We start from the raw sequence: 23,297 nt of genomic DNA on the forward strand, positions 1-23,297 counted from the left end.
AAACAATTCTTTCAAACAGATTTTTATTCTGAAATCGTGTTTCGACAACGAATTATAAAACGGACAAAGTACTTGATGTTTAACTTTTTAAGAGTTTCTGTTTTTTTTCTTTCATGTAATATCGATAATGCCCAGCTAGCTCAGTCGGTAGAGCATGAGACTCTTTATCTCGAAGTCGTGGGTTCGAGCCCTACGTCGGGCTAAGTATTGTTGTGTCACTTTCATGATTAACTGTTCATTACCAAACATGTAAAATATTTTCAAGTTTGGTTAGAATATCAACTCAACGTCATTGTGTGGAATAGTCTGTAAGCAACGAAAGCGTCGGTGGTGTAACGGGTAGCATGGTTGCCTTCCAAGCAGTCGATCCGGGTTCGATTCCCGGCCGACGCATCAATGTTTTTCATCGTGGTATCGTCATAATGTTTTGCATCAGTCAGAGAAGGTAAATGTTCAAGATGCATGCTGGTTAAAAAACACAAGGTAAACGTTGTACGAAAACAATTCTTTCAAACAGATTTTATTCTGAAATCGTGTTTCGACAACGAATTATAAAACGGACGAAGTACTTGATGTTTAACTTTTTAAGAGTTTCTGTTTTTTTTTTTTCATGTAATATCGCTAATGCCCGGCTAGCTCAGTCGGTAGAGCACGAGACTCTTAATCTCGGAGTCGTGGGTTCGAGCCCCACGTCGGGCTAAGTATTGTTGTGTCACTTTTATGATTAACTGTTCATTACCAGACATGTAAAATATTTTCAAGTTTTGTTAGAATATCAACTCAACGTCATTGTGTGGAATAGTCCGTAAGCAACGAAAGCGTCGGTGGTGTAACGGTTAGCATGGTTGCCTTCCAAGCAGTCGATCCGGGTTCGATACTCGGCCGACGCATCAATGTTTTTCATCGTGGTATCGTTATAATGTTTTGCATCAGTCAGAGAAGGTAAATGTTCAAGATGCATGCTGGTTAAAAAACACAAGGTAAACGTTGTACGAAAACAATTCTTTAAAACAGATTTCTATTCTGAAATCGTGTTTCGACAACGAATTATAAAACGGACAAAGTACTTGATGTTTAACTTTTAAAGGGATTTCATTTTTTTTCTTTCATGTAATATCGCTAATGCCCGGCTAGCTCAGTCGATAGAGCATGAGACTCATAATCTCGGAGTCGTGGGTTCGAGCCCTACGTTTGGCTAAGTATTGTTGTGTCACTTTTATGATTAACTGTTCATTACCAGACATGTCAAATATTTTCAAGTTTTGTTAGAATATCAACTCAACGTCATTGTGTGGAATAGTCCGTAAGCAACGACAGCGTCGGTGGTGTAACGGTTAGCATGGTTGCCTTCCAAGCAGTCGATCCGGGTTCGATTCCCGGCCGACGCATCAATGTTTTTCATTGTGGTATCGTTATAATGTTTTGCATCAGTCAGAGAAGGTAAATGTTCAAGATGCATGCTGGTTAAAAAACACAAGGTAAACGTTGTACGAAAACAATTCTTTCAAACAGATTTTTATTCTGAAATCGTGTTTCGACAACGAATTATAAAACGGACAAAGTACTTGATGTTTAACTTTTAAAGAGTTTAAGTTTTTTACCTTCCGTAAATATCGCTGATGCCCGTCTAGCTCAGTCGGTAGAGCACGAGACTCTTAATCTCGGAGTCGTGGGTTCGAGCCCCACGTCGGGCTAAGTAAGCTACGAAAGCGTCGGTGGTGTAACGGGTAGCATGGTTGCTTTCCACGCAGTCGATCCGGGTTCGATTCCCGGCCGACGCATCAATGTTTTTCATCGTGGTATCGTTAATATGTTTTGCATCAGTCAGAGAAGGTAAATGTTCCAGATGATTGCTAGTTAAACAACACAAGGTAAACGTTGTACGAAAACAATTCTTTCAAAAGATTTTTATTCTGAAATCGTGTTTCGACAACGAATTATAAAACGGACAAAGTACTTGATGTTTAACTTTTTAAGAGTTTCAGTTTTTTACCTTTCGTAAATATCGCTGATGCACGTCTAGCTAATTCGGTAGAGCACGAGACTCTTAATCTCGGAGTCGTGGGTTCGAGCCCCACGTCGGGCTAAGTATTGTTGTGTCACTTTTATGATTAACTGTTCATTACCAGACATGTAAAATATTTTCCAGTTTTGTTAGAATATCAACTCAACGTCATTGTGTGGAATAGTCCGTAAACAACGAAAGCGTCGGTGGTGTAACGGTTAGCATGGTTGCCTTCCAAGCAGTCCATCCGGGTTCGATTCCCGGCCGACGCATCAATGTTTTTCATCGTGGTATCGTTATAATGTTTTGCATCAGTCAGAGAATGTAAATGTTCAAGATGCATGCTAGTTAAAAAACACAAGGTAAACGTTGTACGAAAACAATTCTTTCAAACAGATTTTTATTCTGAAATCGTGTTTCGACAACAAATTATAAAACGGACAAAGTACTTGATGTTTAACTTTTAAAGAGTTTCAGTTTTTTACCTTCCGTAAATATCGCTGATGCCCGGCTAGCTCAGTCGGTAGAGAACGAGACACTTAATCTCGGAATCTCGGAATCGTGGGTTCGAGCCCCACGTCGGGCTAAGTAAGCAACGAAAGCGTCGGTGGTGTAAGGGGTAGCATGGTTGCCTTCCAAGCAGTCGATCCGGGTTCGATTCCCGGCCGACGCATCGATATTTTTCATCGTGGTATCGTTATAATGTTTTGCATCAGTCAGAGAATGTAAATGTTCAAGATGCATGCTAGTTAAAAAACACAAGGTAAACGTTGTACGAAAACAATTCTTTCAAACAGATTTTTATTCTGAAATCGTGTTTCGACAACGAATTACAAAACGGACAAAGTACTTGATGTTTAACTTTTAAAGGGATTTCAGTTTTTTACCTTTTGTAAATATCGCTAATGCCCGGCTAGCTCAGTCGGTAGAGCACGAGACTCTTAATCTCGGAGTCGTGGGTTCGAGCCCCACGTCGGGCTAAGTATTGTTGTGTCACTTTTATGATTAACTGTTCATTACCAGACATGTAAAATATTTTCAAGTTTTGTTAGAATATCAACTCAACGTCATTGTGTGGAATAGTCCGTAAGCAACGAAAGCGTCGGTGGTGTAACGGTTAGCATGGTTGCCTTCCAAGCAGTCGATCCTGGTGCGATTCCCGACCGACGCATCAATGTTTTTCATCGTGGTATCGTTATAATGTTTTGCATCAGTCAGAGGAGTTAAATGTTCAAGATACATGCTGGTTAAAAAACACAAGGTAAACGTTGTACGAACAAAAATTCCATCAAACAGATTTTTATTCTGAAATCCTGTTTCGACAACGAATTATAAAACGGACAAAGTACTTGATGTTTAACTTTTTAATAGTTTCACTTGTTTACCTTCCGTATATATCGATGATGCCCGGCTAGCTCAGTCGGTAGAGCATGAGACTCTTAATCTCGGAGTCGTGGGTTCGAGCCCTACGTCGGGCTAAGTATTGTTGTGTCACTTTTATGATTAACTGTTCATTACCAGACATGTAAAATAGTTTCAAGTTTTGTTAGAATATCAACTCAACGTCATTGTGTGGAATAGTCCGTAAGCAACGAAAGCGTCGGTGGTGTAACGGTTAGCGGTTAGCATGGTTGCCTTCCAAGCAGTCGATCCGGGTGCGATTCCAGGCCGACGCATCAATGTTGTTCATCGTGGTATCGTTATAATGTTTTGCATCAGTCAGAGAAGGTAAATGTTCAAGATGCATGCTAGTTAAAAAAAACACAAGGTAAACTTTGTACGAAAACAATTCTTTCAAACAGATTTTTATTCTGAAATCGTGTTTCGACAACGAATTATAAAACGGACAAAGTACTTGATGTTTAACTTTTTAAGAGTTTCTGTTTTTTTTTCTTTCATGTAATATCGCTGATGCCCGGCTAGCTCAGTCGGTAGAGCATGAGACACTTAATCTCGGTCCGTGGGTTCGAGCCCTACGTCGGGCTAAGTATTGTTGTGTTACTTTTATGATTAACTGTTCATTACCAGACATGTAAAATATTTTCAAGTTTTGTTAGAATATCAATTCAACGTCATTGTTTGGAATAGTCAGTGAGCAACGAAAGCGTCGTTGGTGTAACGGTTAGCATGGTTGCCTTCCAAGCAGTCGATCCGGGTTCGATTCCCGGCCGACGCATCAATGTTTTTCATCGTGGTATCGTTATAATGTTTTGCATCAGTCAGAGAAGGTAAATGTTCAAGATGCATGCTAGTTAAAAAAACACAAGGTAAACGTTGTACGAAAACAATTCTTTCAAACAGATTTTTATTCTGAAATCGTTTTTCGACAACGAATTATAAAACGGACAAAGTACTTGATGTTTAACTTTTTAAGAGTTTTTGGTTTTTTTTTCTTTCATGTAATATCGCTAATGCCCGGCTAGCTCAGTCGGTAGAGCACGAGACTCTTAATCTCGGAGTCGTGGGTTCGAGCCCTACGTCGGGCTAAGTATTGTTGTGTCACTTTTATGATTAACTGTTCATTACCAGACATGTAAAATATTTTCAAGTTTTGTTAGAATATCAACTCAACGTCATTGTATGGAATAGTCCGTAAGCAACGACAGCGTCGGTGGTGTAAAGGTTAGCATGGTTGCCTTCCAAGCAGTCGATCCTGGTTCGATTCCCGGCCGACGCATCAATGTTTTTCATCGTGGTATCGTTATAATGTTTTGCATCAGTCAGAGAAGGTAAACGTTCAAGATGCATGCTGGTTAAAAAACACAAGGTAAACGTTGTACGAAAACAATTCTTTCAAACAGATTTTTATTCTGAAATCGTGTTTCGACAACGAATTATAAAACGGACAAAGTACTTGATGTTTAACTTTAAAATGGATTTCAGTTTCTTTACCTTTTGTAAATATCGCTAATGCCCGGCTAGCTCAGTCGGTAGAGCACGAGACTCTTAATCTCGGAGTCGTGGGTTCGAGCCCCACGTCGGGCTAAGTATTGTTGTGTCACTTTTATGATTAACTGTTCATTACCAGACATGTAAAATATTTTCAAGTTTTGTTAGAATATCAACTCAACGTCATTGTGTGGAATAGTCCGTAAGCAACGAAAGCGTCGGTGGTGTAACGGTTAGCATGGTTGCCTTCCAAGCAGTCGATCCGGGTTCGATTCCCGGCCGACGCATCAATGTTTTTCATCGTGGTATCGTTATAATGTTTTGCATCAGTCAGAGAAGGTAAATGTTCAAGATGCATGCTAGTTAAAAAACACAAGGTAAACGTTGTACGAAAAAAAATTCTTTCAAACAGATTTTTATTCTGAAATCGTGTTTCGACAACGAATTATAAAACGGACAAAGTACTTGATGTTTACCTTTTTAAGTGTTTCAGTTGTTTACCTTCCGTAAATATCGCTAATACCCGGCGAGCTCAGTCGGTAGAGCACGAGACTCTTAATCTTGGAGCCGTGGGTTCGAGCCCCACGTCGGGCTAAGTATTGTTGTGTCACTTTTATGATTAACTGTTCATTACCAGACATGTAAAATATTTTCAAGTTTTGTTAGAATATCAACTCAACGTCATTGTTTGGAATAGTCCGTAAGCAACGAAAGCGTCGGTGGTGTAACGGTTAGCATGGTTGCGTTCCAAGCATTCGATCCGGGTTCGATGCCCGGCCGACGCATCAATGTTTTTCATCGTGGTATCGTTATAATGTTTTGCATCAGTCAGAGAAGGTAAATGTTCAAGATGCATGCTGGTTAAAAAACACAAGGTAAACGTTGTACGAAAACAATTCTTTCAAACAGATTTTTATTCTGAAATCGTGTTTCGACAACGAATTATAAAACGGACAAAGTACTTGATGTTTAACTTTTTAAGAGTTTCAGTTTTTTACCTTCCGTAAATATCGCACATGCTCGGCTAGCTCAGTAAGTAGAGCATGAGACTCTTAATCTCGGAGTCGTGGGTTCGAGCCCTACGTCGGACTTAGTATTGTTTTGTCACTTTTATGATTAACTGTTCATTACCAGACATGTAAAATATTTTCAAGTTTTGTTAGAATATCAACTCAACGTCATTGTGTGGAATAGTCCGTAAGCAACGAAAGCGTCGGTGGTGTAACGGTTAGCATCGTTGCCTTTGAAGCAGTCGATCCGGGTGCGATTTCCGGCCGACGCATCAATGTTTTTCATCGTGGTATCGTTATAATGTTTTGCATCAGTCAGAGAAGGTAAATGTTCAAGATGCATGCTGGTTAAAAACACAAGGTAAACGTTGTACGAAAAACAATTCTTTCAAACAGATTTTTATTCTTAAATCTTGTTTCGACAACGAATTATAAAACGGACAAAGTACTTGATGTTTAACTTTTTAAGAGTTTCTTTATTTTTTCCTTCCGGAAATATCGCCGATCCTCGGCTAGCTCAGTCGGTAGAGCATGAGACTCTTAATCTGGGAGTCGTGTGTTCGAGCCCCACGTCGGCCTAAGTATTGTTGTGTCACTTTTATGATTAACTGTTCATTACCAGACATGTAAAATATTTTCAAGTTTTGTTAGAATATCAACTCAACGTCATTGTGTGGAATAGTCCGTAAGCAACGAAAGCGTCGGTGGTGTAACGGTTAGCATGGTTGCCTTCCAAGCAGTTTATCCGGGTTCGATTCCCGGCCGACGCATCAATGTTTTTCATCGTGGTATCGTTATAATGTTGTGCATCAGTCAGAGAAGGTAAATGTTCAAGATGCATGCTGGTTAAAAAACACAAGGTAAACGTTGTACGAAAAACAATTCTTTCAAACAGATTTTATTCTGAAATCGTGTTTCCACAACGAATTATAAAACGGACAAAGTACTTGATGTTTAACATTTTAACAGTTTCTGTTTTTTTTCTTTCATGTAATATCGCTAATGCGTGCTAGCTCGGTCGGTAGAGCATGAGACTCTTAATATCGGAGTCGTGGGTTCGAGCCCTACGTCGGGCTAAGTATTGTTGTGTCACTTTTATGATTAAATGTTCATTACCAGACATGTAAAATATTTTCAAGTTTTGTTAGAATATCAACTCAACGTCATTGTGTGGAATAGTCCGTAAGCAACGAAAGCGTCGGTGGTGTAACGGTTAGCATGGTTGCCTTCCAAGCAGTCGATCCGGGTTCGATTCCCGGCCGACGCATCAATGTTTTTCATCGTTGTATCGTTATAATGTTTTGCATCAGTCAGAGAAGGTAAATGTTCAAGATGCATGCTAGTGAAAAAACACAAGGTAAACGTTGTACGAAGACAATTCTTTCAAACAGATTTTTATTCTGAAATCGTGTTTCGACAACGAATTATAAAACGGACAAAGTACTTGATGTTTAACTTTTTAAGAGTTGCAGTTTTTTACCTTCCGTAATTATCGCTGATGCCCGGCTAGCTCAGTCGGTAGAGCGCGAGACTCTTAATCTCGGAGTCGTAGGTTCGACCCCAACGTCGGGCTAAGTATTGTTGTGTCACTTTTATGATTAACTGTTCATTACCAGACATGTAAAATATTTTAAAGTTTTGTTAGAATATCAACTCAACGTCATTGTGTTGAATAGTCCGTAAGCAACGAAAGCGTCGGTGGTGTAACGTTTAGCATGGTTCCCTTCCAAGCAGTCGATCTCGGTTCGATTCCCGGCCGACGCATCAATGTTTTTCACCGTGGTATCGTTATAATGTTTTGCATCAGTCAGAGAAGGTAAATGTTCAAGATGCATGCTGGTTAAAAAACACAAGGTAAACGTTGTACGAAAAAACTTCTTTCAAACAGATTTTTATTCTGAAATCGTGTTTCGACAACGAATTATAAAACGGACAAAGTACTTGATGTTTAACTTTTATAGGGATGTCAGTTTTTTACCTTTTGTAAATATCGCTAATGCCCGGCTAGCTCAGTCGGTAGAGCACGAGACTCCTAATATCGGAGTCGTGGGTTCGAGCCCCACGTCGGGCTAAATATTGTTGTGTCACTTTTATGATTAACTGTTCATTACCAGACATGTAAAATATTTTCAAGTTTTGTTAGAATATCAACTCAACGTCATTGTTTGGAATAGTCCGTAAGCAACGAAAGCGTCGGTGGTGTAACGGTTAGCATGGTTGCCTTCCAAGCAGTCGATCCGGGTTCGATTCCCGGCCGACGAATCAATGTTTATCATCGTGGTATCGTTATAATGTTTTGCATCAGTCAGAGAAGGTAAATGTTCAAGATGCATGCTGGTTAAAAAACACAAGGTAAACGTTGTACGAAAACAATTCTTTCAAACAGATTTTTTTTCTGAAATCGTGTTTCGACAACGAATTATAAAACGGACAAAGTACTTGATGTTTAACTTTTTAAGAGTTTCTGTTTTTTTTCTTTCATGTAATATCACTAATGCCCGGCTAGCTCAGTCGGTAGAGCACGAGTATCTTAATCTCGGAGTCGTGGGTTCGAGCCCTACGTCGGGCTAAATATTGTTGTGTCACATTTATGATTAACTGTTCATTACCAGACATGTAAAATATTTTCAAGTTTTGTTAGAATATCAACTCAACGTCATTGTGTGGAATAGTCCGTAAGCAACGAAAGCGTCGGTGGTGTAACGGTTAGCATGGTTGCCTTCAAAGCACTCGATCCGGGTTCGATTCCCGGCCAACGAATCAATGTTTTTCATCGTGGTATCGTTATAATGTTTTGCATCAGTCAGAGAAGGTAAATGTTCAAGATGCATGCTAGTTAAAAAACACAAGGTAAACGTTGTACGAAAACAATTCTTTCAAACAGATTTTTATTCTGAAATCGTGTTTCGACAACGAATTATAAAACGGACAAAGTACTTGATGTTGAACTTTTAAAGGGATGTCAGTTTTTTACCTTTTGTAAATATCGCTAATGCCCGGCTAGCTCAGTCGGTAGAGCACGAGACTCTTAATATCGGAGTCGTGGGTTCGAGCCCCACGTCGGGCTGAATATTGTTGTGTCACTTTTATGATTAACTGTTCATTACCAGACATGTAAAATATTTTCAAGTTTTGTTAGAATATCAACTCAACGTCATTGTGTGGAATAGTCCGTAAGCAACGAAAGCGTCGGTGGTGTAACGGTTAGCATGGTTGCCTTCCAAGCAGTCGATCCGGGTTCGATTCCCGGCCGACGCATCAATGTTTTTCATCGTGGTATCGTTATAATGTTTTGCATCAGTCAGAGAAGGTAAATGTTCAAGATGCATGCTGGTTATAAAACACAAGGTAAACGTTGTACGAAAAAAATTCTTTCAAACAGATTTTTATTCTGAAATCGTGTTTCGACAACGAATTATAAAACGGACAAAGTACTTGATGTTTAACTTTTTAAGAGTTTCAGTTTTTTACCGTCCGTAAATATCTCGCTAATGCCCGGCTAGCTCAGTCGGTAAAGCACGAGACTCTTAATCTCAGAGTCGTGGGTTCGAGCCCCACGTCGGGCTAAGTATTGTTGTGTCACTTTTATGATTAACTGTTCATTACCAGACATATAAAATATTTTCAAGTTTTGTTAGAATATCAACTCAACCTCATTGTGTGGAATAGTCCGTAAGCAACGAAAGCGTCGGTGGTGTAACGGTTAGCATGGTTGCCTTCCAAGCAGTCGATCCGGGTTCGATTCCCGGCCGACGCATCAATGTTTTTCATCGTGGTATCGTTATAATGTTTTGCATCAGTCAGAGAAGGTAAATGTTCAAGATGCATGCTAGTTAAAAAACACAAGGTAAACGTTGTACGAAAACAATTCTTTACAACAGATTTTTATTCTGCCAACCGTGTTTCGACAACGAATTATAAAACGGACAAAGTACTTGATGTTTAACTTTTACAAGGATTTCAGTTTTTTACCTTTTGTAAATATCGCTAATGCCCGGCTAGCTCAGTCGGTAGAGCACGAGTATCTTAATCTCGGAGTCGTGGGTTCGAGGCCCACGTCGGGCTAAGTATTGTTGTGTCACTTTTATGATTAACTGTTCATTACCGGACATGTAAAATATTTTCAAGTTTTGTTAGAATATCAACTCAACGTCATTGTGTGGAATAGTCCGTAAGCAATGAAAGCGTCGGTGGTGTAATTGTTAGCATGGTTGCCTTTCAAGCAGTCGATCCGGGTTCGATTCCCAGCCGACGCATCAATGTTTTTCATCGTGGTATCGTTATAATGTTTTGCATCAGTCAGAGAAGGTAAATGTTCAAGATGCATGCTGGTTAAAAAACACAAGGTAAACGTTGTACGAAAAAAAATTCTTTCAAACAGATTTTTATTCTGAAATCGTGTTTCGACAACGAATTATAAAACGGACGAAGTACTTGATGTTTAACTTTTTAAGAGTTTCAGTGTGTTACCTTCCGCACATATCTCGCTAATGCCCGGCTAGCTCAGTCGGTAGAGCACGAGACTCTTAATCTCGGAGTCGTGGGTTCGAGCCCCACGTCGGGCTAAGTATTGTTGTGTCACTTTTATGATTAACTGTTCATTACCAGACATGTAAAATATTTTCAAGTTTTGTTAGAATATCAACTCAACGTCATTGTTTGGAATAGTCCGTAAGCAACGAAAGCGTCGGTGGTGTAACGGTTAGCATGGTTGCCTCTCACGCACTCGATCCGGGTGCGATTCCCGGCCGACGCATCAATGTTTTTCATCGTGGTATCGTTATAATGTTTTGCATCAGTCAGAGAAGGTAAATGTTCAAGATACATGCTGGTTAAAAAACACAAGGAAAACGTTGTACGAAAAAAAATTCTTTCAAACAGATTTTTATTCTGAAATCGTGTTTCGAAAACGAATTATAAAACGGACAAAGTACTTGATGTTTAACTTTTAAAGGGATTTCAGTTTTTTACCTTTTGTAAATATCGCTAATGCCACGCTAGCTCAGTCGGTAGAGCACGAGTATCTTAATCTCGGAGTCGTGGGTTCGAGGCCCACGTCGGGCTAAGTATTGTTGTGTCACTTTTATGATTAACTGTTCATTACCAGACATGTAAAATATTTTCAAGTTTTGTTAGAATATCAACTCAACGTCATTGTGTGGAATAGTCCGTAAGCAACGAAAGCGTCGGTGTTGTAACGTTTAGCATGGTTGCCTTCCAAGAAGTCGATCCGGGTTCGATTCCCGGCCGACGCATCAATGTTTTTCATCGTGGTATCGTTATAATGTTTTGCATCAGTCAGAGAAGGTAAATGTTCAAGATGCATGCTAGTTAAAAAACACAAGGTAAACGTTGTACGAAAACAATTCTTTCAAACATATTTTTATTCTGAAATCGTGTTTCGACAACGACTTATAAAACGGAAAAAGTACTTGATGTTTAACTTTTAAAGGGATTTCAGTTTTTTACCTTTTGTAAATATCGCTAATGCCCGGCTAGCTCAGTCGGTAGAGCATGAGACTGTTAATCTTGGTGTCGTGGGTTCGAGCCCTACGTCGGGCTAAGTATTGTTGTGTCACTTTTATGATTAACTGTTCATTACCAGACATGTAAAATATTTTCAAGTTTTGTTAGAATATCAACTCAACGTCATTGTGTGGAATAGTCCGTAAGCAACGAAAGCGTCGGTGGTGTAACGGTTAGCATGGTTGCCTTCCAAGCAGTCGATCCGGGTTCGATTCCCGGCCGACGCATCAATGTTTTTCATCGTGGTATCGTTATAATGTTTTGCATCAGTCAGAGAAGGTAAATGTTCAAGATGCATGCTAGTTAAAAAACACAAGGAAAACGTTGTACGAAAAAAAATTCTTTCAAACAGATTTTTATTCTGAAATCGTGTTTCGACAACGAATTATAAAACGGACAAAGTACTTGATGTTTAACTTTTAAAGGGATTTCAGTTTTTTACCTTTTGTAAATATCGCAAATGCCCGGCTAGCTCAGTCGGTAGAGCACGAGTATCTTAATCTCGGAGTCGTGGGTTCGAGGCCCACGACGGGCTAAGTATTGTTGTGTCACTTTTATGATTAACTGTTCATTACCAGACATGTAAAATATTTTCAAGTTTTGTTAGAATATCAACTCAACGTCATTGTGTGGAATAGTCCGTAAGCAACGAAAGCGTCGGTGGTGTAACGGTTAGCATGGTTGCCTTCCAAGCAGTTGATCCGGGTTCGATTCCCGGCCGACGCATCAATGTTTTTCATCGTGGTATCGTTATAATGTTTTGAATCAGTCAGAGAAGGTAAATGTTCAAGATGCATGCTGGTTAAAAAACACAAGGTAAACGTTGTACGAAAACAATTCTTTACAACAGATTTTTATTCTGAAATCGTGTTTCGACAACGAATTATAAAACGGACAAAGTACTTGATGTTTAACTTTTAAAGAGTTTCAGTTTTTTACCTTCCGCAACTATCGCTAATGCCCGGCTAGCTCAGTCGGTAGAGCACGAGACTCTTAATCTCGGAGTCGTGGGTTCGAGGCCCACATCGGGCTAAGTATTGTTGTGTCACTTTTATGATTAACTGTTCATTACCAGACATGTAAAATATTTTCAAGTTTTGTTAGAATATCAACTCAACGTCATTGTGTGGAATAGTCCGTAAGCAACGAAAGCGTCGGTGGTGTAACGGTTAGCATGGTTGCCTTCCAAGCAGTCGATCCGGGTTCGATTCCCGGCCGACGCATCAATGTTTTTCATCGTGGTATCGTTATAATGTTTTGCATCAGTCAGAGAAGGTAAATGTTCAAGATGCATGCTGGTTAAAAAACACAAGGTAAACGTTGTACGAAAACAATTCTTTCAAACAGATTTTTATTCTGAAATCGTGTTTCGACAACGAATTATAAAACGGACAAAGTACTTGATGTTTAACTTTTTAAGAGTTTCTATTTTTTTTTTCTTTCATGTAATATCGCTAATGCCCGGCTAGCTCAGTCGGTAGAGCATGAGACTCTTAATCTGGGTGTCGTGGGTTCGAGCCCTACGTGGAGCTAAGTATTGTTGTGTCACTTTTATGATTAACTGTTCATTACCAGACATGTAAAATATTTTCAAGTTTTGTTAGAATATCAACTCAACGTCATTGTGTGGAATAGTCCGTAAGCAACGAAAGCGTCGGTGGTGTAACGGTTAGCATGGTTGCCTTCCAAGCAGTCGATCCGGGTTCGATTCCCGGCCGACGCATCAATGTTTTTCATCGTGGTATCGTTATAATGTTTTGCATCAGTCAGAGAAGGTAAATGTTCAAGATGCATGCTGGTTAAAAAACACAAGGTAAACGTTGTACGAAAACAATTCTTTCAAATAGATTTTTTTTCTGAAATCGTGTTTCGACAACGAATTATAAAACGGACAAAGTACTTGATGTTTAACTTTTAAAGGGATTTCAGTTTTTTACCTTCCGCAACTATCGCTAATGCCCGGCTAGCTCAGTCGGTAGAGCATGAGACTCTTAATCTGGGTGTCGTGGGTTCGAGCCCTACGTCGGGCTAAGTATTGTTGTGTCACTTTTATGATTAACTGTTCATTACCAGACATGTAAAATATTTTCAAGTTTTGTTAGAATATCAACTCAACGTCATTGTGTGGAATAGTCCGTAAGCAACGAAAGCGTCGGTGGTGTAACGGTTAGCATGGTTGCCTTCCAAGCAGTCGATCCGGGCTCGATTCCCGGCCGACGCATCAATGTTTTTCATCGTGGTATCGTTATAATGTTTTGCATCAGTCAGAGAAGGTAAATGTTCAAGATGCATGCTGGTTAAAAAACACAAGGAAAACGTTGTACGAACACAATTCTTTCAAACAGATTTTTATTCTGAAATCGTGTTTCGACAACGAATTATAAAACGGACAAAGTACTTGATGTTTAACTTTTTAAGAGTTTCAGTTTTTTACCTTCCGTAAATATCTCGCTAATCCCCGGCTAGCTCAGTCGGTAAAGCACGAGACTCTTAATCTCGGAGTCGTGGGTTCGAGCCCCACGTCGGGCTAAGTATTGTTGTGTCACTTTTATGATTAACTGTTCATTACCAGACATGTAAAATATTTTCAAGTTTTGTTAGAATATCAACTCAACGTCATTGTGTGGAATAGTCCGTAAGCAACGAAAGCGTCGGTGGTGTAACGGTTAGCATGGTTGCCTTCCAAGCAGTCGATCCGAGTTCGATTCCCGGCCGACGCATCAATGTTTTTCATCGTGGTATCGTTATAATGTTTTGCATCAGTCAGAGAAGGTAAATGTTCAAGATGCATGCTAGTTAAAAAACACAAGGAAAACGTTGTACGAACACAATTCTTTCAAACAGATTTTTATTCTGAAATCGTGTTTCGACAACGAATTATAAAACGGACAAAGTACTTGATGTTTAACTTTTAAAGGGATTTCAGTTTTTTACCTTTTGTAAATATCGCAAATGCCCGGCTAGCTCAGTCGGTAGAGCACGAGTATCTTAATCTCGGAGTCGTGGGTTCGAGGCCCACGTCGGGCTAAGTATTGTTGTGTCACTTTTATGATTAACTGTTCATTACCAGACATGTAAAATATTTTCAAGTTTTGTTAGAATATCAACTCAACGTCATTGTGTGGAATAGTCCGTAAGCAACGAAAGCGTCGGTGGTGTAACGGTTAGCATGGTTGCCTTCCAAGCAGTCGATCCGGGTTCGATTCCCGGCCGACGCATCAATGTTTTTCATCGTGGTATCGTTATAATGTTTTGCATCAGTCAGAGAAGGTAAATGTTCAAGATGCATGCTAGTTAAAAAACACAAGGTAAACGTTGTACGAAAAAAAATTCTTTCAAACAGATTTTTATTCTGAAATCGTGTTTCGACAACGAATTATAAAACGGACAAAGTACTTGATGTTTAACTTTTAAAGGGATTTCAGTTTTTTACCTTTTGTAAATATCGCAAATGCCCGGCTAGCTCAGTCGGTAGAGCACGAGTATCTTAATCTCGGAGTCGTGGGTTCGAGGCCCACGTCGGGCTAAGTATTGTTGTGTCACTTTTATGATTAACTGTTCATTACCAGACATGTAAAATATTTTCAAGTTTTGTTAGAATATCAACTCAACGTCATTGTGTGGAATAGTCCGTAAGCAACGAAAGCGTCGGTGGTGTAACGGTTAGCATGGTTGCCTTCCAAGCAGTCGATCCGGGTTCGATTCCCGGCCGACGCATCAATGTTTTTCATCGTGGTATCGTTATAATGTTTTGCATCAGTCAGAGAAGGTAAATGTTCAAGATGCATGCTGGTTAAAAAACACAAGGTAAACGTTGTACGAAAACAATTCTTTCCAACAGATTTTTATTCTGAAATCGTGTTTCGACAACGAATTATAAAACGGACAAAGTACTTGATGTTTAACTTTTAAAGGGATTTCAGTTTTTTACCTTTTGTAAATACCGCTAATGCCCGGCTAGCTCAGTCGGTAGAGCACGAGACTCTTAATCTCGGAGTCGTGGGTTCGAGGCCCACGTCGGGCTAAGTATTGTTGTGTCACTTTTATGATTAACTGTTCATTACCAGACATGTAAAATATTTTCAAGTTTTGTTAGAATATCAACTCAACGTCATTGTGTGGAATAGTCCGTAAGCAACGAAAGCGTCGGTGGTGTAACGGTTAGCATGGTTGCCTTCCAAGCAGTCGATCCGGGTTCGATTCCCGGCCGACGCATCAATGTTTTTCATCGTGGTATCGTTACAATGTTTTGCATCAGTCAGAGAAGGTAAATGTTCAAGATGCATGCTAGTTAAAAAACACAAGGAAAACGTTGTACGAAAAAAAATTCTTTCAAACAGATTTTTATTCTGAAATCGTGTTTCGACAACGAATTATAAAACGGACAAAGTACTTGATGTTTAACTTTTAAAGGGATTTCAGTTTTTTACCTTTTGTAAATATCGCAAATGCCCGGCTAGCTCAGTCGGTAGAGCACGAGTATCTTAATCTCGGAGTCGTGGGTTCGAGGCCCACGTCGGGCTAAGTATTGTTGTGTCACTTTTATGATTAACTGTTCATTACCAAACATGTAAAATATTTTCAAGTTTTGTTAGAATATCAACTCAACGTCATTGTGTGGAATAGTCCGTAAGCAACGAAAGCGTCGGTGGTGTAACGGTTAGCATGGTTGCCTTCCAAGCAGTCGATCCGGGTTCGATTCCCGGCCGACGCATCAATGTTTTTCATCGTGGTATCGTTATAATGTTTTGAATCAGTCAGAGAAGGTAAATGTTCAAGATGCATGCTGGTTAAAAAACACAAGGTAAACGTTGTACGAAAAAAAATTCTTTCAAGCAGATTTTTATTCTGAAATCGTGTTTCGACAACGAATTATAAAACGGACAAAGTACTTGATGTTTAACTTTTTAAGAGTTTCAGTTTTTTACCTTCCGTGAATATCTCGCTAATGCCCGGCTAGCTCAGTCGGTAGAGCACGAGACTCTTAATCTCGGAGTCGTGGGTTCGAGCCCCACGTCGGGCTAAGTATTGTTGTGTCACTTTTATGATTAACTGTTCATTACCAGACATGTAAAATATTTTCAAGTTTTGTTAGAATATCAACTCAACGTCATTGTGTGGAATAGTCCGTAAGCAACGAAAGCGTCGGTGGTGTAACGGTTAGCATGGTTGCCTTCCAAGCAGTCGATCCGGGTTCGATTCCCGGCCGACGCATCAATGTTTTTCATCGTGGTATCGTTATAATGTTTTGCATCAGTCAGAGAAGGTAAATGTTAAAGATGCATGCTGGTTAAAAAACACAAGGTAAACGTTGTACGAAAACAATTCTTTCAAACAGATTTTTATTCTGAAATCGTGTTTCGACAACGAATTATAAAACGGACACAGAACTTGATGTTTAACTTTTAAAGGGATTTCAGTTTTTTACCTTCCGCGACTATCGCTAATGCCCGGCTAGCTCAGTCGGTAGAGCATGAGACTCTTAATCTTGGTGTCGTGGGTTCGAGCCCTACGTCGGGCTAAGTATTGTTGTGTCACTTTAATGATTAACTGTTCATTACCAGACATGTAAAATATTTTCAAGTTTTGTTAGAATATCAACTCAACGTCATTGTGTGGAATAGTCCGTAAGCAACGAAAGCGTCGGTGGTGTAACGGTTAGCATGGTTGCCTTCCAAGCAGTCGATCCGGGTTCGATTCCCGGCCGACGCATCAATGTTTTTCATAGTGGTATCGTTATAATGTTTTGCATCAGTCAGAGAAGGTAAATGTTCAAGATGCATGCTGGTTAAAAAACACAAGGTAAACGTTGTACGAACACAATTCTTTCAAACAGATTTTTATTCTGAAATCGTGTTTCGACAACGAATTATAAAACGGACAAAGTACTTGATGTTTAACTTTTAAAGGGATTTCAGTTTTTTACCTTCCGCAACTATCGCTAATGCCCGGCTAGCTCAGTCGGTAGAGCACGAGACTCTTAATCTCGGAGTCGTGGGTTCGAGCCCCACGTCGGGCTAAGTATTGTTGTGTCACTTTTATGATTAACTGTTCATTACCAGACATGTAAAATATTTTCAAGTTTTGTTAGAATATCAACTCAACGTCATTGTGTGGAATAGTCCGTAAGCAACGAAAGCGTCGGTGGTGTAACGGTTAGCATGGTTGCCTTCCAAGCAGTCGATCCGGGTTCGATTCCCGGCCGACGAATCAATGTTTTTCATCGTGGTATCGTTATAATGTTTTGCATCAGTCAGAGAAGGTAAATGTTCAAGATGCATGCTGGTTAAAAAACACAAGGAAAACGTTGTACGAAAACAATTCTTTCAAACAGATTTTTATTCTGAAATCGTGTTTCGACAACGAATTATAAAACGGACAAAGAACTTGATGTTTAACTTTTAAAGGGATTTCAGTTTTTTACCTTTTGTAAATACCGCTAATGCCCGGCTAGCTCAGTCGGTAGAGCACGAGACTCTTAATCTCGGAGTCGTGGGTTCAGGGCCCACGTCGGGCTAAGTATTGTTGTGTCACTTTTATGATTAACTGTTCATTACCAGACATGTAAAATATTTTCAAGTTTTGTTAGAATATCAACTCAACGTCATTGTGTGGAATAGTCCGTAAGCAACGAAAGCGTCGGTGGTGTAACGGTTAGCATGGTTGCCTTCCAAGCAGTCGATCCGAGTTCGATTCCCGGCCGACGCATCAATGTTTTTCATCGTGGTATCGTTATAATGTTTTGCATCAGTCAGAGAAGGTAAATGTTCAAGATGCATGCTAGTTAAAAAACACAAGGAAAACGTTGTACGAACACAATTCTTTCAAACAGATTTTTATTCTGAAATCGTGTTTCGACAACGAATTATAAAACGGACAAAGTACTTGATGTTTAACTTTTAAAGGGATTTCAGTTTTTTACCTTTTGTAAATATCGCAAATGCCCGGCTAGCTCAGTCGGTAGAGCACGAGTATCTTAATCTCGGAGTCGTGGGTTCGAGGCCCACGTCGGGCTAAGTATTGTTGTGTCACTTTTATGATTAACTGTTCATTACCAGACATGTAAAATATTTTCAAGTTTTGTTAGAATATCAACTCAACGTCATTGTGTGGAATAGTCCGTAAGCAACGAAAGCGTCGGTGGTGTAACGGTTAGCATGGTTGCCTTCCAAGCAGTCGATCCGGGTTCGATTCCCGGCCGACGCATCAATGTTTTTCATCGTGGTATCGTTATAATGTTTTGCATCAGTCAGAGAAGGTAAATGTTCAAGATGCATGCTAGTTAAAAAACACAAGGTAAACGTTGTACGAAAAAAAATTCTTTCAAACAGATTTTTATTCTGAAATCGTGTTTCGACAACGAATTATAAAACGGACAAAGTACTTGATGTTTAACTTTTAAAGGGATTTCAGTTTTTTACCTTTTGTAAATATCGCAAATGCCCGGCTAGCTCAGTCGGTAGAGCACGAGTATCTTAATCTCGGAGTCGTGGGTTCGAGGCCCACGTCGGGCTAAGTATTGTTGTGTCACTTTTATGATTAACTGTTCATTACCAGACATGTAAAATATTTTCAAGTTTTGTTAGAATATCAACTCAACGTCATTGTGTGGAATAGTCCGTAAGCAACGAAAGCGTCGGTGGTGTAACGGTTAGCATGGTTGCCTTCCAAGCAGTCGATCCGGGTTCGATTCCCGGCCGACGCATCAATGTTTTTCATCGTGGTATCGTTATAATGTTTTGCATCAGTCAGAGAAGGTAAATGTTCAAGATGCATGCTGGTTAAAAAACACAAGGTAAACGTTGTACGAAAACAATTCTTTCCAACAGATTTTTATTCTGAAATCGTGTTTCGACAACGAATTATAAAACGGACAAAGTACTTGATGTTTAACTTTTTAAGAGTTTCAGTTTTTTACCTTCCGTGAATATCTCGCTTATGCCCGGCTAGCTCAGTCGGTAGAGCACGAGACTCTTAATCTCGGAGTCGTGGGTTCGAGCCCCACGTCGGGCTAAGTATTGTTGTGTCACTTTTATGATTAACTGTTCATTACCAGACATGTAAAATATTTTCAAGTTTTGTTAGAATATCAACTCAACGTCATTGTGTGGAATAGTCCGTAAGCAACGAAAGCGTCGGTGGTGTAACGGTTAGCATGGTTGCCTTCCAAGCAGTCGATCCGGGTTCGATTCCCGGCCGACGAATCAATGTTTTTCATCGTGGTATCGTTATAATGTTTTGCATCAGTCAGAGAAGGTAAATGTTCAAGATGCATGCTGGTTAAAAAACACAAGGAAAACGTTGTACGAAAACAATTCTTTCAAACAGATTTTTATTCTGAAATCGTGTTTCGACAACGAATTATAAAACGGACAAAGAACTTGATGTTTAACTTTTAAAGGGATTTCAGTTTTTTACCTTTTGTAAATACCGCTAATGCCCGGCTAGCTCAGTCGGTAGAGCACGAGACTCTTAATCTCGGAGTCGTGGGTTCGAGGCCCACGTCGGGCTAAGTATTGTTGTGTCACTTTTATGATTAACTGTTCATTACCAGACATGTAAAATATTTTCAAGTTTTGTTAGAATATCAACTCAACGTCATTGTGTGGAATAGTCCGTAAGCAACGAAAGCGTCGGTGGTGTAACGGTTAGCATGGTTGCCTTCCAAGCACTCGATCCGAGTTCGATTCCCGGCCGACGCATCAATGTTTTTCATCGTGGTATCGTTATAATGTTTTGCATCAGTCAGAGAAGGTAAATGTTCAAGATGCATGCTAGTTAAAAAACACAAGGTAAACGTTGTACGAACACAATTCTTTCGAACAGATTTTTATTCTGAAATCGTGTTTCGACAACGAATTATAAAACGGACAAAGTACTTGATGTTTAACTTTTAAAGGGATTTCAGTTTTTTACCTTTTGTAAATACCGCTAATGCCCGGCTAGCTCAGTCGGTAGAGCACGAGACTCTTAATCTCGGAGTCGTGGGTTCGAGGCCCACGTCGGGCTAAGTATTGTTGTGTCACTTTTATGATTAACTGTTCATTACCAGACATGTAAAATATTTTCAAGTTTTGTTAGAATATCAACTCAACGTCATTGTGTGGAATAGTCCGTAAGCAACGAAAGCGTCGGTGGTGTAACGGTTAGCATGGTTGCCTTCCAAGCAGTCGATCCGGGTTCGATTCCCGGCCGACGCATCAATGTTTTTCATCGTGGTATCGTTACAATGTTTTGCATCAGTCAGAGAAGGTAAATGTTCAAGATGCATGCTAGTTAAAAAACACAAGGAAAACGTTGTACGAAAAAAAATTCTTTCAAACAGATTTTTATTCTGAAATCGTGTTTCGACAACGAATTATAAAACGGACAAAGTACTTGATGTTTAACTTTTAAAGGGATTTCAGTTTTTTACCTTTTGTAAATATCGCAAATGCCCGGCTAGCTCAGTCGGTAGAGCACGAGTATCTTAATCTCGGAGTCGTGGGTTCGAGGCCCACGTCGGGCTAAGTATTGTTGTGTCACTTTTATGATTAACTGTTCATTACCAAACATGTAAAATATTTTCAAGTTTTGTTAGAATATCAACTCAACGTCATTGTGTGGAATAGTCCGTAAGCAACGAAAGCGTCGGTGGTGTAACGGTTAGCATGGTTGCCTTCCAAGCAGTCGATCCGGGTTCGATTCCCGGCCGACGCATCAATGTTTTTCATCGTGGTATCGTTATAATGTTTTGAATCAGTCAGAGAAGGTAAATGTTCAAGATGCATGCTGGTTAAAAAACACAAGGTAAACGTTGTACGAAAAAAAATTCTTTCAAGCAGATTTTTATTCTGAAATCGTGTTTCGACAACGAATTATAAAACGGACAAAGTACTTGATGTTTAACTTTTTAAGAGTTTCAGTTTTTTACCTTCCGTGAATATCTTGCTAATGCCCGGCTAGCTCAGTCGGTAGAGCACGAGACTCTTAATCTCGGAGTCGTGGGTTCGAGCCCCACGTCGGGCTAAGTATTGTTGTGTCACTTTTATGATTAACTGTTCATTACCAGACATGTAAAATATTTTCAAGTTTTGTTAGAATATCAACTCAACGTCATTGTGTGGAATAGTCCGTAAGCAACGAAAGCGTCGGTGGTGTAACGGTTAGCATGGTTGCCTTCCAAGCAGTCGATCCGGGTTCGATTCCCGGCCGACGCATCAATGTTTTTCATCGTGGTATCGTTATAATGTTTTGCATCAGTCAGAGAAGGTAAATGTTAAAGATGCATGCTGGTTAAAAAACACAAGGTAAACGTTGTACGAAAACAATTCTTTCAAACAGATTTTTATTCTGAAATCGTGTTTCGACAACGAATTATAAAACGGACACAGAACTTGATGTTTAACTTTTAAAGGGATTTCAGTTTTTTACCTTCCGCGACTATCGCTAATGCCCGGCTAGCTCAGTCGGTAGAGCATGAGACTCTTAATCTTGGTGTCGTGGGTTCGAGCCCTACGTCGGGCTAAGTATTGTTGTGTCACTTTAATGATTAACTGTTCATTACCAGACATGTAAAATATTTTCAAGTTTTGTTAGAATATCAACTCAACGTCATTGTGTGGAATAGTCCGTAAGCAACGAAAGCGTCGGTGGTGTAACGGTTAGCATGGTTGCCTTCCAAGCAGTCGATCCGGGTTCGATTCCCGGCCGACGCATCAATGTTTTTCATAGTGGTATCGTTATAATGTTTTGCATCAGTCAGAGAAGGTAAATGTTCAAGATGCATGCTGGTTAAAAAACACAAGGTAAACGTTGTACGAACACAATTCTTTCAAACAGATTTTTATTCTGAAATCGTGTTTCGACAACGAATTATAAAACGGACAAAGTACTTGATGTTTAACTTTTAAAGGGATTTCAGTTTTTTACCTTCCGCAACTATCGCTAATGCCCGGCTAGCTCAGTCGGTAGAGCACGAGACTCTTAATCTCGGAGTCGTGGGTTCGAGCCCCACGTCGGGCTAAGTATTGTTGTGTCACTTTTATGATTAACTGTTCATTACCAGACATGTAAAATATTTTCAAGTTTTGTTAGAATATCAACTCAACGTCATTGTGTGGAATAGTCCGTAAGCAACGAAAGCGTCGGTGGTGTAACGGTTAGCATGGTTGCATTCCACGCAGTCGATCGGCGTTCGATTCCCGGCCGACGCATCAATGTTTTTCATCGTGGTATCGTTATAATGTTTTGCATCAGTCAGAGAAGGTAAATGTTCAAGATGCATGCTGGTTAAAAAACACAAGGTAAACGTTGTACGAAAAAAAATTCTTTCAAGCAGATTTTTATTCTGAAATCGTGTTTCGACAACGAATTATAAAACGGACAAAGTACTTGATGTTTAACTTTTTAAGAGTTTCAGTTTTTTACCTTCCGTGAATATCTCGCTAATGCCCGGCTAGCTCAGTCGGTAGAGCGCGAGACTCTTAATCTCGGAGTCGTGGGTTCGAGCCCCACGTCGGGCTAAGTATTGTTGTGTCACTTTTATGATTAACTGTTCATTACCAGACATGTAAAATATTTTCAAGTTTTGTTAGAATATCAACTCAACGTCATTGTGTGGAATAGTCCGTAAGCAACGAAAGCGTCGGTGGTGTAACGGTTAGCATGGTTGCATTCCAAGCAGTCGATCCGGGTTCGATTCCCGGCCGACGCATCAATGTTTTTCATCGTGGTATCGTTATAATGTTTTGCATCAGTCAGAGAAGGTAAATGTTAAAGATGCATGCTGGTTAAAAAACACAAGGTAAACGTTGTACGAAAACAATTCTTTCAAACAGATTTTTATTCTGAAATCGTGTTTCGACAACGAATTATAAAACGGACAA

The 23,297-nt window shown here is 39.7% G+C and overlaps 75 non-coding genes across 75 annotated transcripts; all 75 read left to right on the top strand.

Annotated features, from left to right (window-relative positions):
• Positions 1-129: 129 nt before the first annotated feature.
• Positions 130-202, top strand: Trnak-cuu (transfer RNA lysine (anticodon CUU)). The gene has a single exon. It is a non-coding gene; the product is annotated as a tRNA-Lys (tRNA).
• A 119-nt stretch (positions 203-321) lies between these two features.
• Trnag-ucc (transfer RNA glycine (anticodon UCC)) lies at positions 322-393 on the top strand. Its single transcript has one exon. It is a non-coding gene; the product is annotated as a tRNA-Gly (tRNA).
• A 233-nt stretch (positions 394-626) lies between these two features.
• On the top strand, positions 627-699 carry Trnak-cuu (transfer RNA lysine (anticodon CUU)). The gene has a single exon. It is a non-coding gene; the product is annotated as a tRNA-Lys (tRNA).
• Positions 700-818: 119 nt separating this feature from the next.
• Positions 819-890, top strand: Trnag-ucc (transfer RNA glycine (anticodon UCC)). Its single transcript has one exon. It is a non-coding gene; the product is annotated as a tRNA-Gly (tRNA).
• A 426-nt stretch (positions 891-1,316) lies between these two features.
• On the top strand, positions 1,317-1,388 carry Trnag-ucc (transfer RNA glycine (anticodon UCC)). The gene has a single exon. It is a non-coding gene; the product is annotated as a tRNA-Gly (tRNA).
• A 233-nt stretch (positions 1,389-1,621) lies between these two features.
• Positions 1,622-1,694, top strand: Trnak-cuu (transfer RNA lysine (anticodon CUU)). The gene has a single exon. It is a non-coding gene; the product is annotated as a tRNA-Lys (tRNA).
• Positions 1,695-1,709: 15 nt separating this feature from the next.
• Positions 1,710-1,781, top strand: Trnag-ucc (transfer RNA glycine (anticodon UCC)). Its single transcript has one exon. It is a non-coding gene; the product is annotated as a tRNA-Gly (tRNA).
• A 424-nt stretch (positions 1,782-2,205) lies between these two features.
• Positions 2,206-2,277, top strand: Trnag-ucc (transfer RNA glycine (anticodon UCC)). Its single transcript has one exon. It is a non-coding gene; the product is annotated as a tRNA-Gly (tRNA).
• Positions 2,278-2,510: 233 nt separating this feature from the next.
• On the top strand, positions 2,511-2,591 carry Trnak-cuu (transfer RNA lysine (anticodon CUU)). Its single transcript has one exon. It is a non-coding gene; the product is annotated as a tRNA-Lys (tRNA).
• Positions 2,592-2,606: 15 nt separating this feature from the next.
• Trnag-ucc (transfer RNA glycine (anticodon UCC)) lies at positions 2,607-2,678 on the top strand. The gene has a single exon. It is a non-coding gene; the product is annotated as a tRNA-Gly (tRNA).
• Positions 2,679-2,912: 234 nt separating this feature from the next.
• Trnak-cuu (transfer RNA lysine (anticodon CUU)) lies at positions 2,913-2,985 on the top strand. The gene has a single exon. It is a non-coding gene; the product is annotated as a tRNA-Lys (tRNA).
• A 425-nt stretch (positions 2,986-3,410) lies between these two features.
• Positions 3,411-3,483, top strand: Trnak-cuu (transfer RNA lysine (anticodon CUU)). Its single transcript has one exon. It is a non-coding gene; the product is annotated as a tRNA-Lys (tRNA).
• A 435-nt stretch (positions 3,484-3,918) lies between these two features.
• Positions 3,919-3,990, top strand: Trnak-cuu (transfer RNA lysine (anticodon CUU)). The gene has a single exon. It is a non-coding gene; the product is annotated as a tRNA-Lys (tRNA).
• A 119-nt stretch (positions 3,991-4,109) lies between these two features.
• Trnag-ucc (transfer RNA glycine (anticodon UCC)) lies at positions 4,110-4,181 on the top strand. The gene has a single exon. It is a non-coding gene; the product is annotated as a tRNA-Gly (tRNA).
• Positions 4,182-4,418: 237 nt separating this feature from the next.
• Trnak-cuu (transfer RNA lysine (anticodon CUU)) lies at positions 4,419-4,491 on the top strand. The gene has a single exon. It is a non-coding gene; the product is annotated as a tRNA-Lys (tRNA).
• Positions 4,492-4,917: 426 nt separating this feature from the next.
• Trnak-cuu (transfer RNA lysine (anticodon CUU)) lies at positions 4,918-4,990 on the top strand. The gene has a single exon. It is a non-coding gene; the product is annotated as a tRNA-Lys (tRNA).
• Positions 4,991-5,109: 119 nt separating this feature from the next.
• Trnag-ucc (transfer RNA glycine (anticodon UCC)) lies at positions 5,110-5,181 on the top strand. The gene has a single exon. It is a non-coding gene; the product is annotated as a tRNA-Gly (tRNA).
• Positions 5,182-5,415: 234 nt separating this feature from the next.
• On the top strand, positions 5,416-5,488 carry Trnak-cuu (transfer RNA lysine (anticodon CUU)). Its single transcript has one exon. It is a non-coding gene; the product is annotated as a tRNA-Lys (tRNA).
• A 1,114-nt stretch (positions 5,489-6,602) lies between these two features.
• Trnag-ucc (transfer RNA glycine (anticodon UCC)) lies at positions 6,603-6,674 on the top strand. The gene has a single exon. It is a non-coding gene; the product is annotated as a tRNA-Gly (tRNA).
• A 425-nt stretch (positions 6,675-7,099) lies between these two features.
• On the top strand, positions 7,100-7,171 carry Trnag-ucc (transfer RNA glycine (anticodon UCC)). The gene has a single exon. It is a non-coding gene; the product is annotated as a tRNA-Gly (tRNA).
• Positions 7,172-7,404: 233 nt separating this feature from the next.
• Positions 7,405-7,477, top strand: Trnak-cuu (transfer RNA lysine (anticodon CUU)). Its single transcript has one exon. It is a non-coding gene; the product is annotated as a tRNA-Lys (tRNA).
• A 425-nt stretch (positions 7,478-7,902) lies between these two features.
• Trnar-ccu (transfer RNA arginine (anticodon CCU)) lies at positions 7,903-7,975 on the top strand. Its single transcript has one exon. It is a non-coding gene; the product is annotated as a tRNA-Arg (tRNA).
• A 119-nt stretch (positions 7,976-8,094) lies between these two features.
• Trnag-ucc (transfer RNA glycine (anticodon UCC)) lies at positions 8,095-8,166 on the top strand. The gene has a single exon. It is a non-coding gene; the product is annotated as a tRNA-Gly (tRNA).
• Positions 8,167-8,400: 234 nt separating this feature from the next.
• Trnak-cuu (transfer RNA lysine (anticodon CUU)) lies at positions 8,401-8,473 on the top strand. The gene has a single exon. It is a non-coding gene; the product is annotated as a tRNA-Lys (tRNA).
• A 425-nt stretch (positions 8,474-8,898) lies between these two features.
• Trnak-cuu (transfer RNA lysine (anticodon CUU)) lies at positions 8,899-8,971 on the top strand. The gene has a single exon. It is a non-coding gene; the product is annotated as a tRNA-Lys (tRNA).
• A 119-nt stretch (positions 8,972-9,090) lies between these two features.
• Trnag-ucc (transfer RNA glycine (anticodon UCC)) lies at positions 9,091-9,162 on the top strand. Its single transcript has one exon. It is a non-coding gene; the product is annotated as a tRNA-Gly (tRNA).
• Positions 9,163-9,397: 235 nt separating this feature from the next.
• Positions 9,398-9,470, top strand: Trnak-cuu (transfer RNA lysine (anticodon CUU)). The gene has a single exon. It is a non-coding gene; the product is annotated as a tRNA-Lys (tRNA).
• A 119-nt stretch (positions 9,471-9,589) lies between these two features.
• Positions 9,590-9,661, top strand: Trnag-ucc (transfer RNA glycine (anticodon UCC)). Its single transcript has one exon. It is a non-coding gene; the product is annotated as a tRNA-Gly (tRNA).
• Positions 9,662-9,896: 235 nt separating this feature from the next.
• On the top strand, positions 9,897-9,969 carry Trnak-cuu (transfer RNA lysine (anticodon CUU)). The gene has a single exon. It is a non-coding gene; the product is annotated as a tRNA-Lys (tRNA).
• A 427-nt stretch (positions 9,970-10,396) lies between these two features.
• Trnak-cuu (transfer RNA lysine (anticodon CUU)) lies at positions 10,397-10,469 on the top strand. Its single transcript has one exon. It is a non-coding gene; the product is annotated as a tRNA-Lys (tRNA).
• A 924-nt stretch (positions 10,470-11,393) lies between these two features.
• Trnan-guu (transfer RNA asparagine (anticodon GUU)) lies at positions 11,394-11,466 on the top strand. Its single transcript has one exon. It is a non-coding gene; the product is annotated as a tRNA-Asn (tRNA).
• Positions 11,467-11,585: 119 nt separating this feature from the next.
• On the top strand, positions 11,586-11,657 carry Trnag-ucc (transfer RNA glycine (anticodon UCC)). The gene has a single exon. It is a non-coding gene; the product is annotated as a tRNA-Gly (tRNA).
• Positions 11,658-12,084: 427 nt separating this feature from the next.
• Positions 12,085-12,156, top strand: Trnag-ucc (transfer RNA glycine (anticodon UCC)). Its single transcript has one exon. It is a non-coding gene; the product is annotated as a tRNA-Gly (tRNA).
• A 233-nt stretch (positions 12,157-12,389) lies between these two features.
• Trnak-cuu (transfer RNA lysine (anticodon CUU)) lies at positions 12,390-12,462 on the top strand. The gene has a single exon. It is a non-coding gene; the product is annotated as a tRNA-Lys (tRNA).
• A 119-nt stretch (positions 12,463-12,581) lies between these two features.
• Positions 12,582-12,653, top strand: Trnag-ucc (transfer RNA glycine (anticodon UCC)). Its single transcript has one exon. It is a non-coding gene; the product is annotated as a tRNA-Gly (tRNA).
• Positions 12,654-13,081: 428 nt separating this feature from the next.
• Positions 13,082-13,153, top strand: Trnag-ucc (transfer RNA glycine (anticodon UCC)). The gene has a single exon. It is a non-coding gene; the product is annotated as a tRNA-Gly (tRNA).
• A 234-nt stretch (positions 13,154-13,387) lies between these two features.
• On the top strand, positions 13,388-13,460 carry Trnak-cuu (transfer RNA lysine (anticodon CUU)). The gene has a single exon. It is a non-coding gene; the product is annotated as a tRNA-Lys (tRNA).
• A 119-nt stretch (positions 13,461-13,579) lies between these two features.
• Positions 13,580-13,651, top strand: Trnag-ucc (transfer RNA glycine (anticodon UCC)). Its single transcript has one exon. It is a non-coding gene; the product is annotated as a tRNA-Gly (tRNA).
• Positions 13,652-13,886: 235 nt separating this feature from the next.
• Positions 13,887-13,959, top strand: Trnak-cuu (transfer RNA lysine (anticodon CUU)). The gene has a single exon. It is a non-coding gene; the product is annotated as a tRNA-Lys (tRNA).
• A 119-nt stretch (positions 13,960-14,078) lies between these two features.
• Positions 14,079-14,150, top strand: Trnag-ucc (transfer RNA glycine (anticodon UCC)). Its single transcript has one exon. It is a non-coding gene; the product is annotated as a tRNA-Gly (tRNA).
• A 234-nt stretch (positions 14,151-14,384) lies between these two features.
• On the top strand, positions 14,385-14,457 carry Trnak-cuu (transfer RNA lysine (anticodon CUU)). Its single transcript has one exon. It is a non-coding gene; the product is annotated as a tRNA-Lys (tRNA).
• A 119-nt stretch (positions 14,458-14,576) lies between these two features.
• Positions 14,577-14,648, top strand: Trnag-ucc (transfer RNA glycine (anticodon UCC)). The gene has a single exon. It is a non-coding gene; the product is annotated as a tRNA-Gly (tRNA).
• A 235-nt stretch (positions 14,649-14,883) lies between these two features.
• Positions 14,884-14,956, top strand: Trnak-cuu (transfer RNA lysine (anticodon CUU)). The gene has a single exon. It is a non-coding gene; the product is annotated as a tRNA-Lys (tRNA).
• A 119-nt stretch (positions 14,957-15,075) lies between these two features.
• On the top strand, positions 15,076-15,147 carry Trnag-ucc (transfer RNA glycine (anticodon UCC)). Its single transcript has one exon. It is a non-coding gene; the product is annotated as a tRNA-Gly (tRNA).
• A 234-nt stretch (positions 15,148-15,381) lies between these two features.
• Trnak-cuu (transfer RNA lysine (anticodon CUU)) lies at positions 15,382-15,454 on the top strand. Its single transcript has one exon. It is a non-coding gene; the product is annotated as a tRNA-Lys (tRNA).
• A 119-nt stretch (positions 15,455-15,573) lies between these two features.
• Positions 15,574-15,645, top strand: Trnag-ucc (transfer RNA glycine (anticodon UCC)). The gene has a single exon. It is a non-coding gene; the product is annotated as a tRNA-Gly (tRNA).
• A 235-nt stretch (positions 15,646-15,880) lies between these two features.
• On the top strand, positions 15,881-15,953 carry Trnak-cuu (transfer RNA lysine (anticodon CUU)). The gene has a single exon. It is a non-coding gene; the product is annotated as a tRNA-Lys (tRNA).
• A 119-nt stretch (positions 15,954-16,072) lies between these two features.
• Positions 16,073-16,144, top strand: Trnag-ucc (transfer RNA glycine (anticodon UCC)). The gene has a single exon. It is a non-coding gene; the product is annotated as a tRNA-Gly (tRNA).
• A 236-nt stretch (positions 16,145-16,380) lies between these two features.
• On the top strand, positions 16,381-16,453 carry Trnak-cuu (transfer RNA lysine (anticodon CUU)). The gene has a single exon. It is a non-coding gene; the product is annotated as a tRNA-Lys (tRNA).
• Positions 16,454-16,572: 119 nt separating this feature from the next.
• On the top strand, positions 16,573-16,644 carry Trnag-ucc (transfer RNA glycine (anticodon UCC)). The gene has a single exon. It is a non-coding gene; the product is annotated as a tRNA-Gly (tRNA).
• A 234-nt stretch (positions 16,645-16,878) lies between these two features.
• On the top strand, positions 16,879-16,951 carry Trnak-cuu (transfer RNA lysine (anticodon CUU)). The gene has a single exon. It is a non-coding gene; the product is annotated as a tRNA-Lys (tRNA).
• A 119-nt stretch (positions 16,952-17,070) lies between these two features.
• On the top strand, positions 17,071-17,142 carry Trnag-ucc (transfer RNA glycine (anticodon UCC)). The gene has a single exon. It is a non-coding gene; the product is annotated as a tRNA-Gly (tRNA).
• Positions 17,143-17,376: 234 nt separating this feature from the next.
• On the top strand, positions 17,377-17,449 carry Trnak-cuu (transfer RNA lysine (anticodon CUU)). Its single transcript has one exon. It is a non-coding gene; the product is annotated as a tRNA-Lys (tRNA).
• Positions 17,450-17,568: 119 nt separating this feature from the next.
• On the top strand, positions 17,569-17,640 carry Trnag-ucc (transfer RNA glycine (anticodon UCC)). The gene has a single exon. It is a non-coding gene; the product is annotated as a tRNA-Gly (tRNA).
• A 234-nt stretch (positions 17,641-17,874) lies between these two features.
• On the top strand, positions 17,875-17,947 carry Trnak-cuu (transfer RNA lysine (anticodon CUU)). Its single transcript has one exon. It is a non-coding gene; the product is annotated as a tRNA-Lys (tRNA).
• Positions 17,948-18,066: 119 nt separating this feature from the next.
• Trnag-ucc (transfer RNA glycine (anticodon UCC)) lies at positions 18,067-18,138 on the top strand. The gene has a single exon. It is a non-coding gene; the product is annotated as a tRNA-Gly (tRNA).
• A 234-nt stretch (positions 18,139-18,372) lies between these two features.
• Positions 18,373-18,445, top strand: Trnak-cuu (transfer RNA lysine (anticodon CUU)). The gene has a single exon. It is a non-coding gene; the product is annotated as a tRNA-Lys (tRNA).
• Positions 18,446-18,564: 119 nt separating this feature from the next.
• Positions 18,565-18,636, top strand: Trnag-ucc (transfer RNA glycine (anticodon UCC)). Its single transcript has one exon. It is a non-coding gene; the product is annotated as a tRNA-Gly (tRNA).
• A 235-nt stretch (positions 18,637-18,871) lies between these two features.
• Trnak-cuu (transfer RNA lysine (anticodon CUU)) lies at positions 18,872-18,944 on the top strand. Its single transcript has one exon. It is a non-coding gene; the product is annotated as a tRNA-Lys (tRNA).
• Positions 18,945-19,063: 119 nt separating this feature from the next.
• Positions 19,064-19,135, top strand: Trnag-ucc (transfer RNA glycine (anticodon UCC)). Its single transcript has one exon. It is a non-coding gene; the product is annotated as a tRNA-Gly (tRNA).
• A 235-nt stretch (positions 19,136-19,370) lies between these two features.
• Positions 19,371-19,443, top strand: Trnak-cuu (transfer RNA lysine (anticodon CUU)). The gene has a single exon. It is a non-coding gene; the product is annotated as a tRNA-Lys (tRNA).
• A 119-nt stretch (positions 19,444-19,562) lies between these two features.
• Positions 19,563-19,634, top strand: Trnag-ucc (transfer RNA glycine (anticodon UCC)). Its single transcript has one exon. It is a non-coding gene; the product is annotated as a tRNA-Gly (tRNA).
• Positions 19,635-19,868: 234 nt separating this feature from the next.
• Trnak-cuu (transfer RNA lysine (anticodon CUU)) lies at positions 19,869-19,941 on the top strand. The gene has a single exon. It is a non-coding gene; the product is annotated as a tRNA-Lys (tRNA).
• A 119-nt stretch (positions 19,942-20,060) lies between these two features.
• On the top strand, positions 20,061-20,132 carry Trnag-ucc (transfer RNA glycine (anticodon UCC)). The gene has a single exon. It is a non-coding gene; the product is annotated as a tRNA-Gly (tRNA).
• Positions 20,133-20,366: 234 nt separating this feature from the next.
• On the top strand, positions 20,367-20,439 carry Trnak-cuu (transfer RNA lysine (anticodon CUU)). The gene has a single exon. It is a non-coding gene; the product is annotated as a tRNA-Lys (tRNA).
• Positions 20,440-20,558: 119 nt separating this feature from the next.
• On the top strand, positions 20,559-20,630 carry Trnag-ucc (transfer RNA glycine (anticodon UCC)). Its single transcript has one exon. It is a non-coding gene; the product is annotated as a tRNA-Gly (tRNA).
• A 235-nt stretch (positions 20,631-20,865) lies between these two features.
• Positions 20,866-20,938, top strand: Trnak-cuu (transfer RNA lysine (anticodon CUU)). Its single transcript has one exon. It is a non-coding gene; the product is annotated as a tRNA-Lys (tRNA).
• Positions 20,939-21,057: 119 nt separating this feature from the next.
• Positions 21,058-21,129, top strand: Trnag-ucc (transfer RNA glycine (anticodon UCC)). Its single transcript has one exon. It is a non-coding gene; the product is annotated as a tRNA-Gly (tRNA).
• A 236-nt stretch (positions 21,130-21,365) lies between these two features.
• On the top strand, positions 21,366-21,438 carry Trnak-cuu (transfer RNA lysine (anticodon CUU)). Its single transcript has one exon. It is a non-coding gene; the product is annotated as a tRNA-Lys (tRNA).
• Positions 21,439-21,557: 119 nt separating this feature from the next.
• Positions 21,558-21,629, top strand: Trnag-ucc (transfer RNA glycine (anticodon UCC)). Its single transcript has one exon. It is a non-coding gene; the product is annotated as a tRNA-Gly (tRNA).
• Positions 21,630-21,863: 234 nt separating this feature from the next.
• Positions 21,864-21,936, top strand: Trnak-cuu (transfer RNA lysine (anticodon CUU)). The gene has a single exon. It is a non-coding gene; the product is annotated as a tRNA-Lys (tRNA).
• Positions 21,937-22,055: 119 nt separating this feature from the next.
• Positions 22,056-22,127, top strand: Trnag-ucc (transfer RNA glycine (anticodon UCC)). Its single transcript has one exon. It is a non-coding gene; the product is annotated as a tRNA-Gly (tRNA).
• Positions 22,128-22,361: 234 nt separating this feature from the next.
• Positions 22,362-22,434, top strand: Trnak-cuu (transfer RNA lysine (anticodon CUU)). Its single transcript has one exon. It is a non-coding gene; the product is annotated as a tRNA-Lys (tRNA).
• Positions 22,435-22,861: 427 nt separating this feature from the next.
• Trnak-cuu (transfer RNA lysine (anticodon CUU)) lies at positions 22,862-22,934 on the top strand. Its single transcript has one exon. It is a non-coding gene; the product is annotated as a tRNA-Lys (tRNA).
• A 119-nt stretch (positions 22,935-23,053) lies between these two features.
• Trnag-ucc (transfer RNA glycine (anticodon UCC)) lies at positions 23,054-23,125 on the top strand. The gene has a single exon. It is a non-coding gene; the product is annotated as a tRNA-Gly (tRNA).
• The last annotated feature ends 172 nt before the right edge of the window (positions 23,126-23,297 follow it).

Source organism: Euprymna scolopes, chromosome 18 (genome assembly GCF_053919585.1).
Source record: "Euprymna scolopes isolate OS-2025 chromosome 18, ASM5391958v1, whole genome shotgun sequence".
Classification (NCBI taxonomy): domain Eukaryota; kingdom Metazoa; phylum Mollusca; class Cephalopoda; order Sepiida; family Sepiolidae; genus Euprymna; species Euprymna scolopes.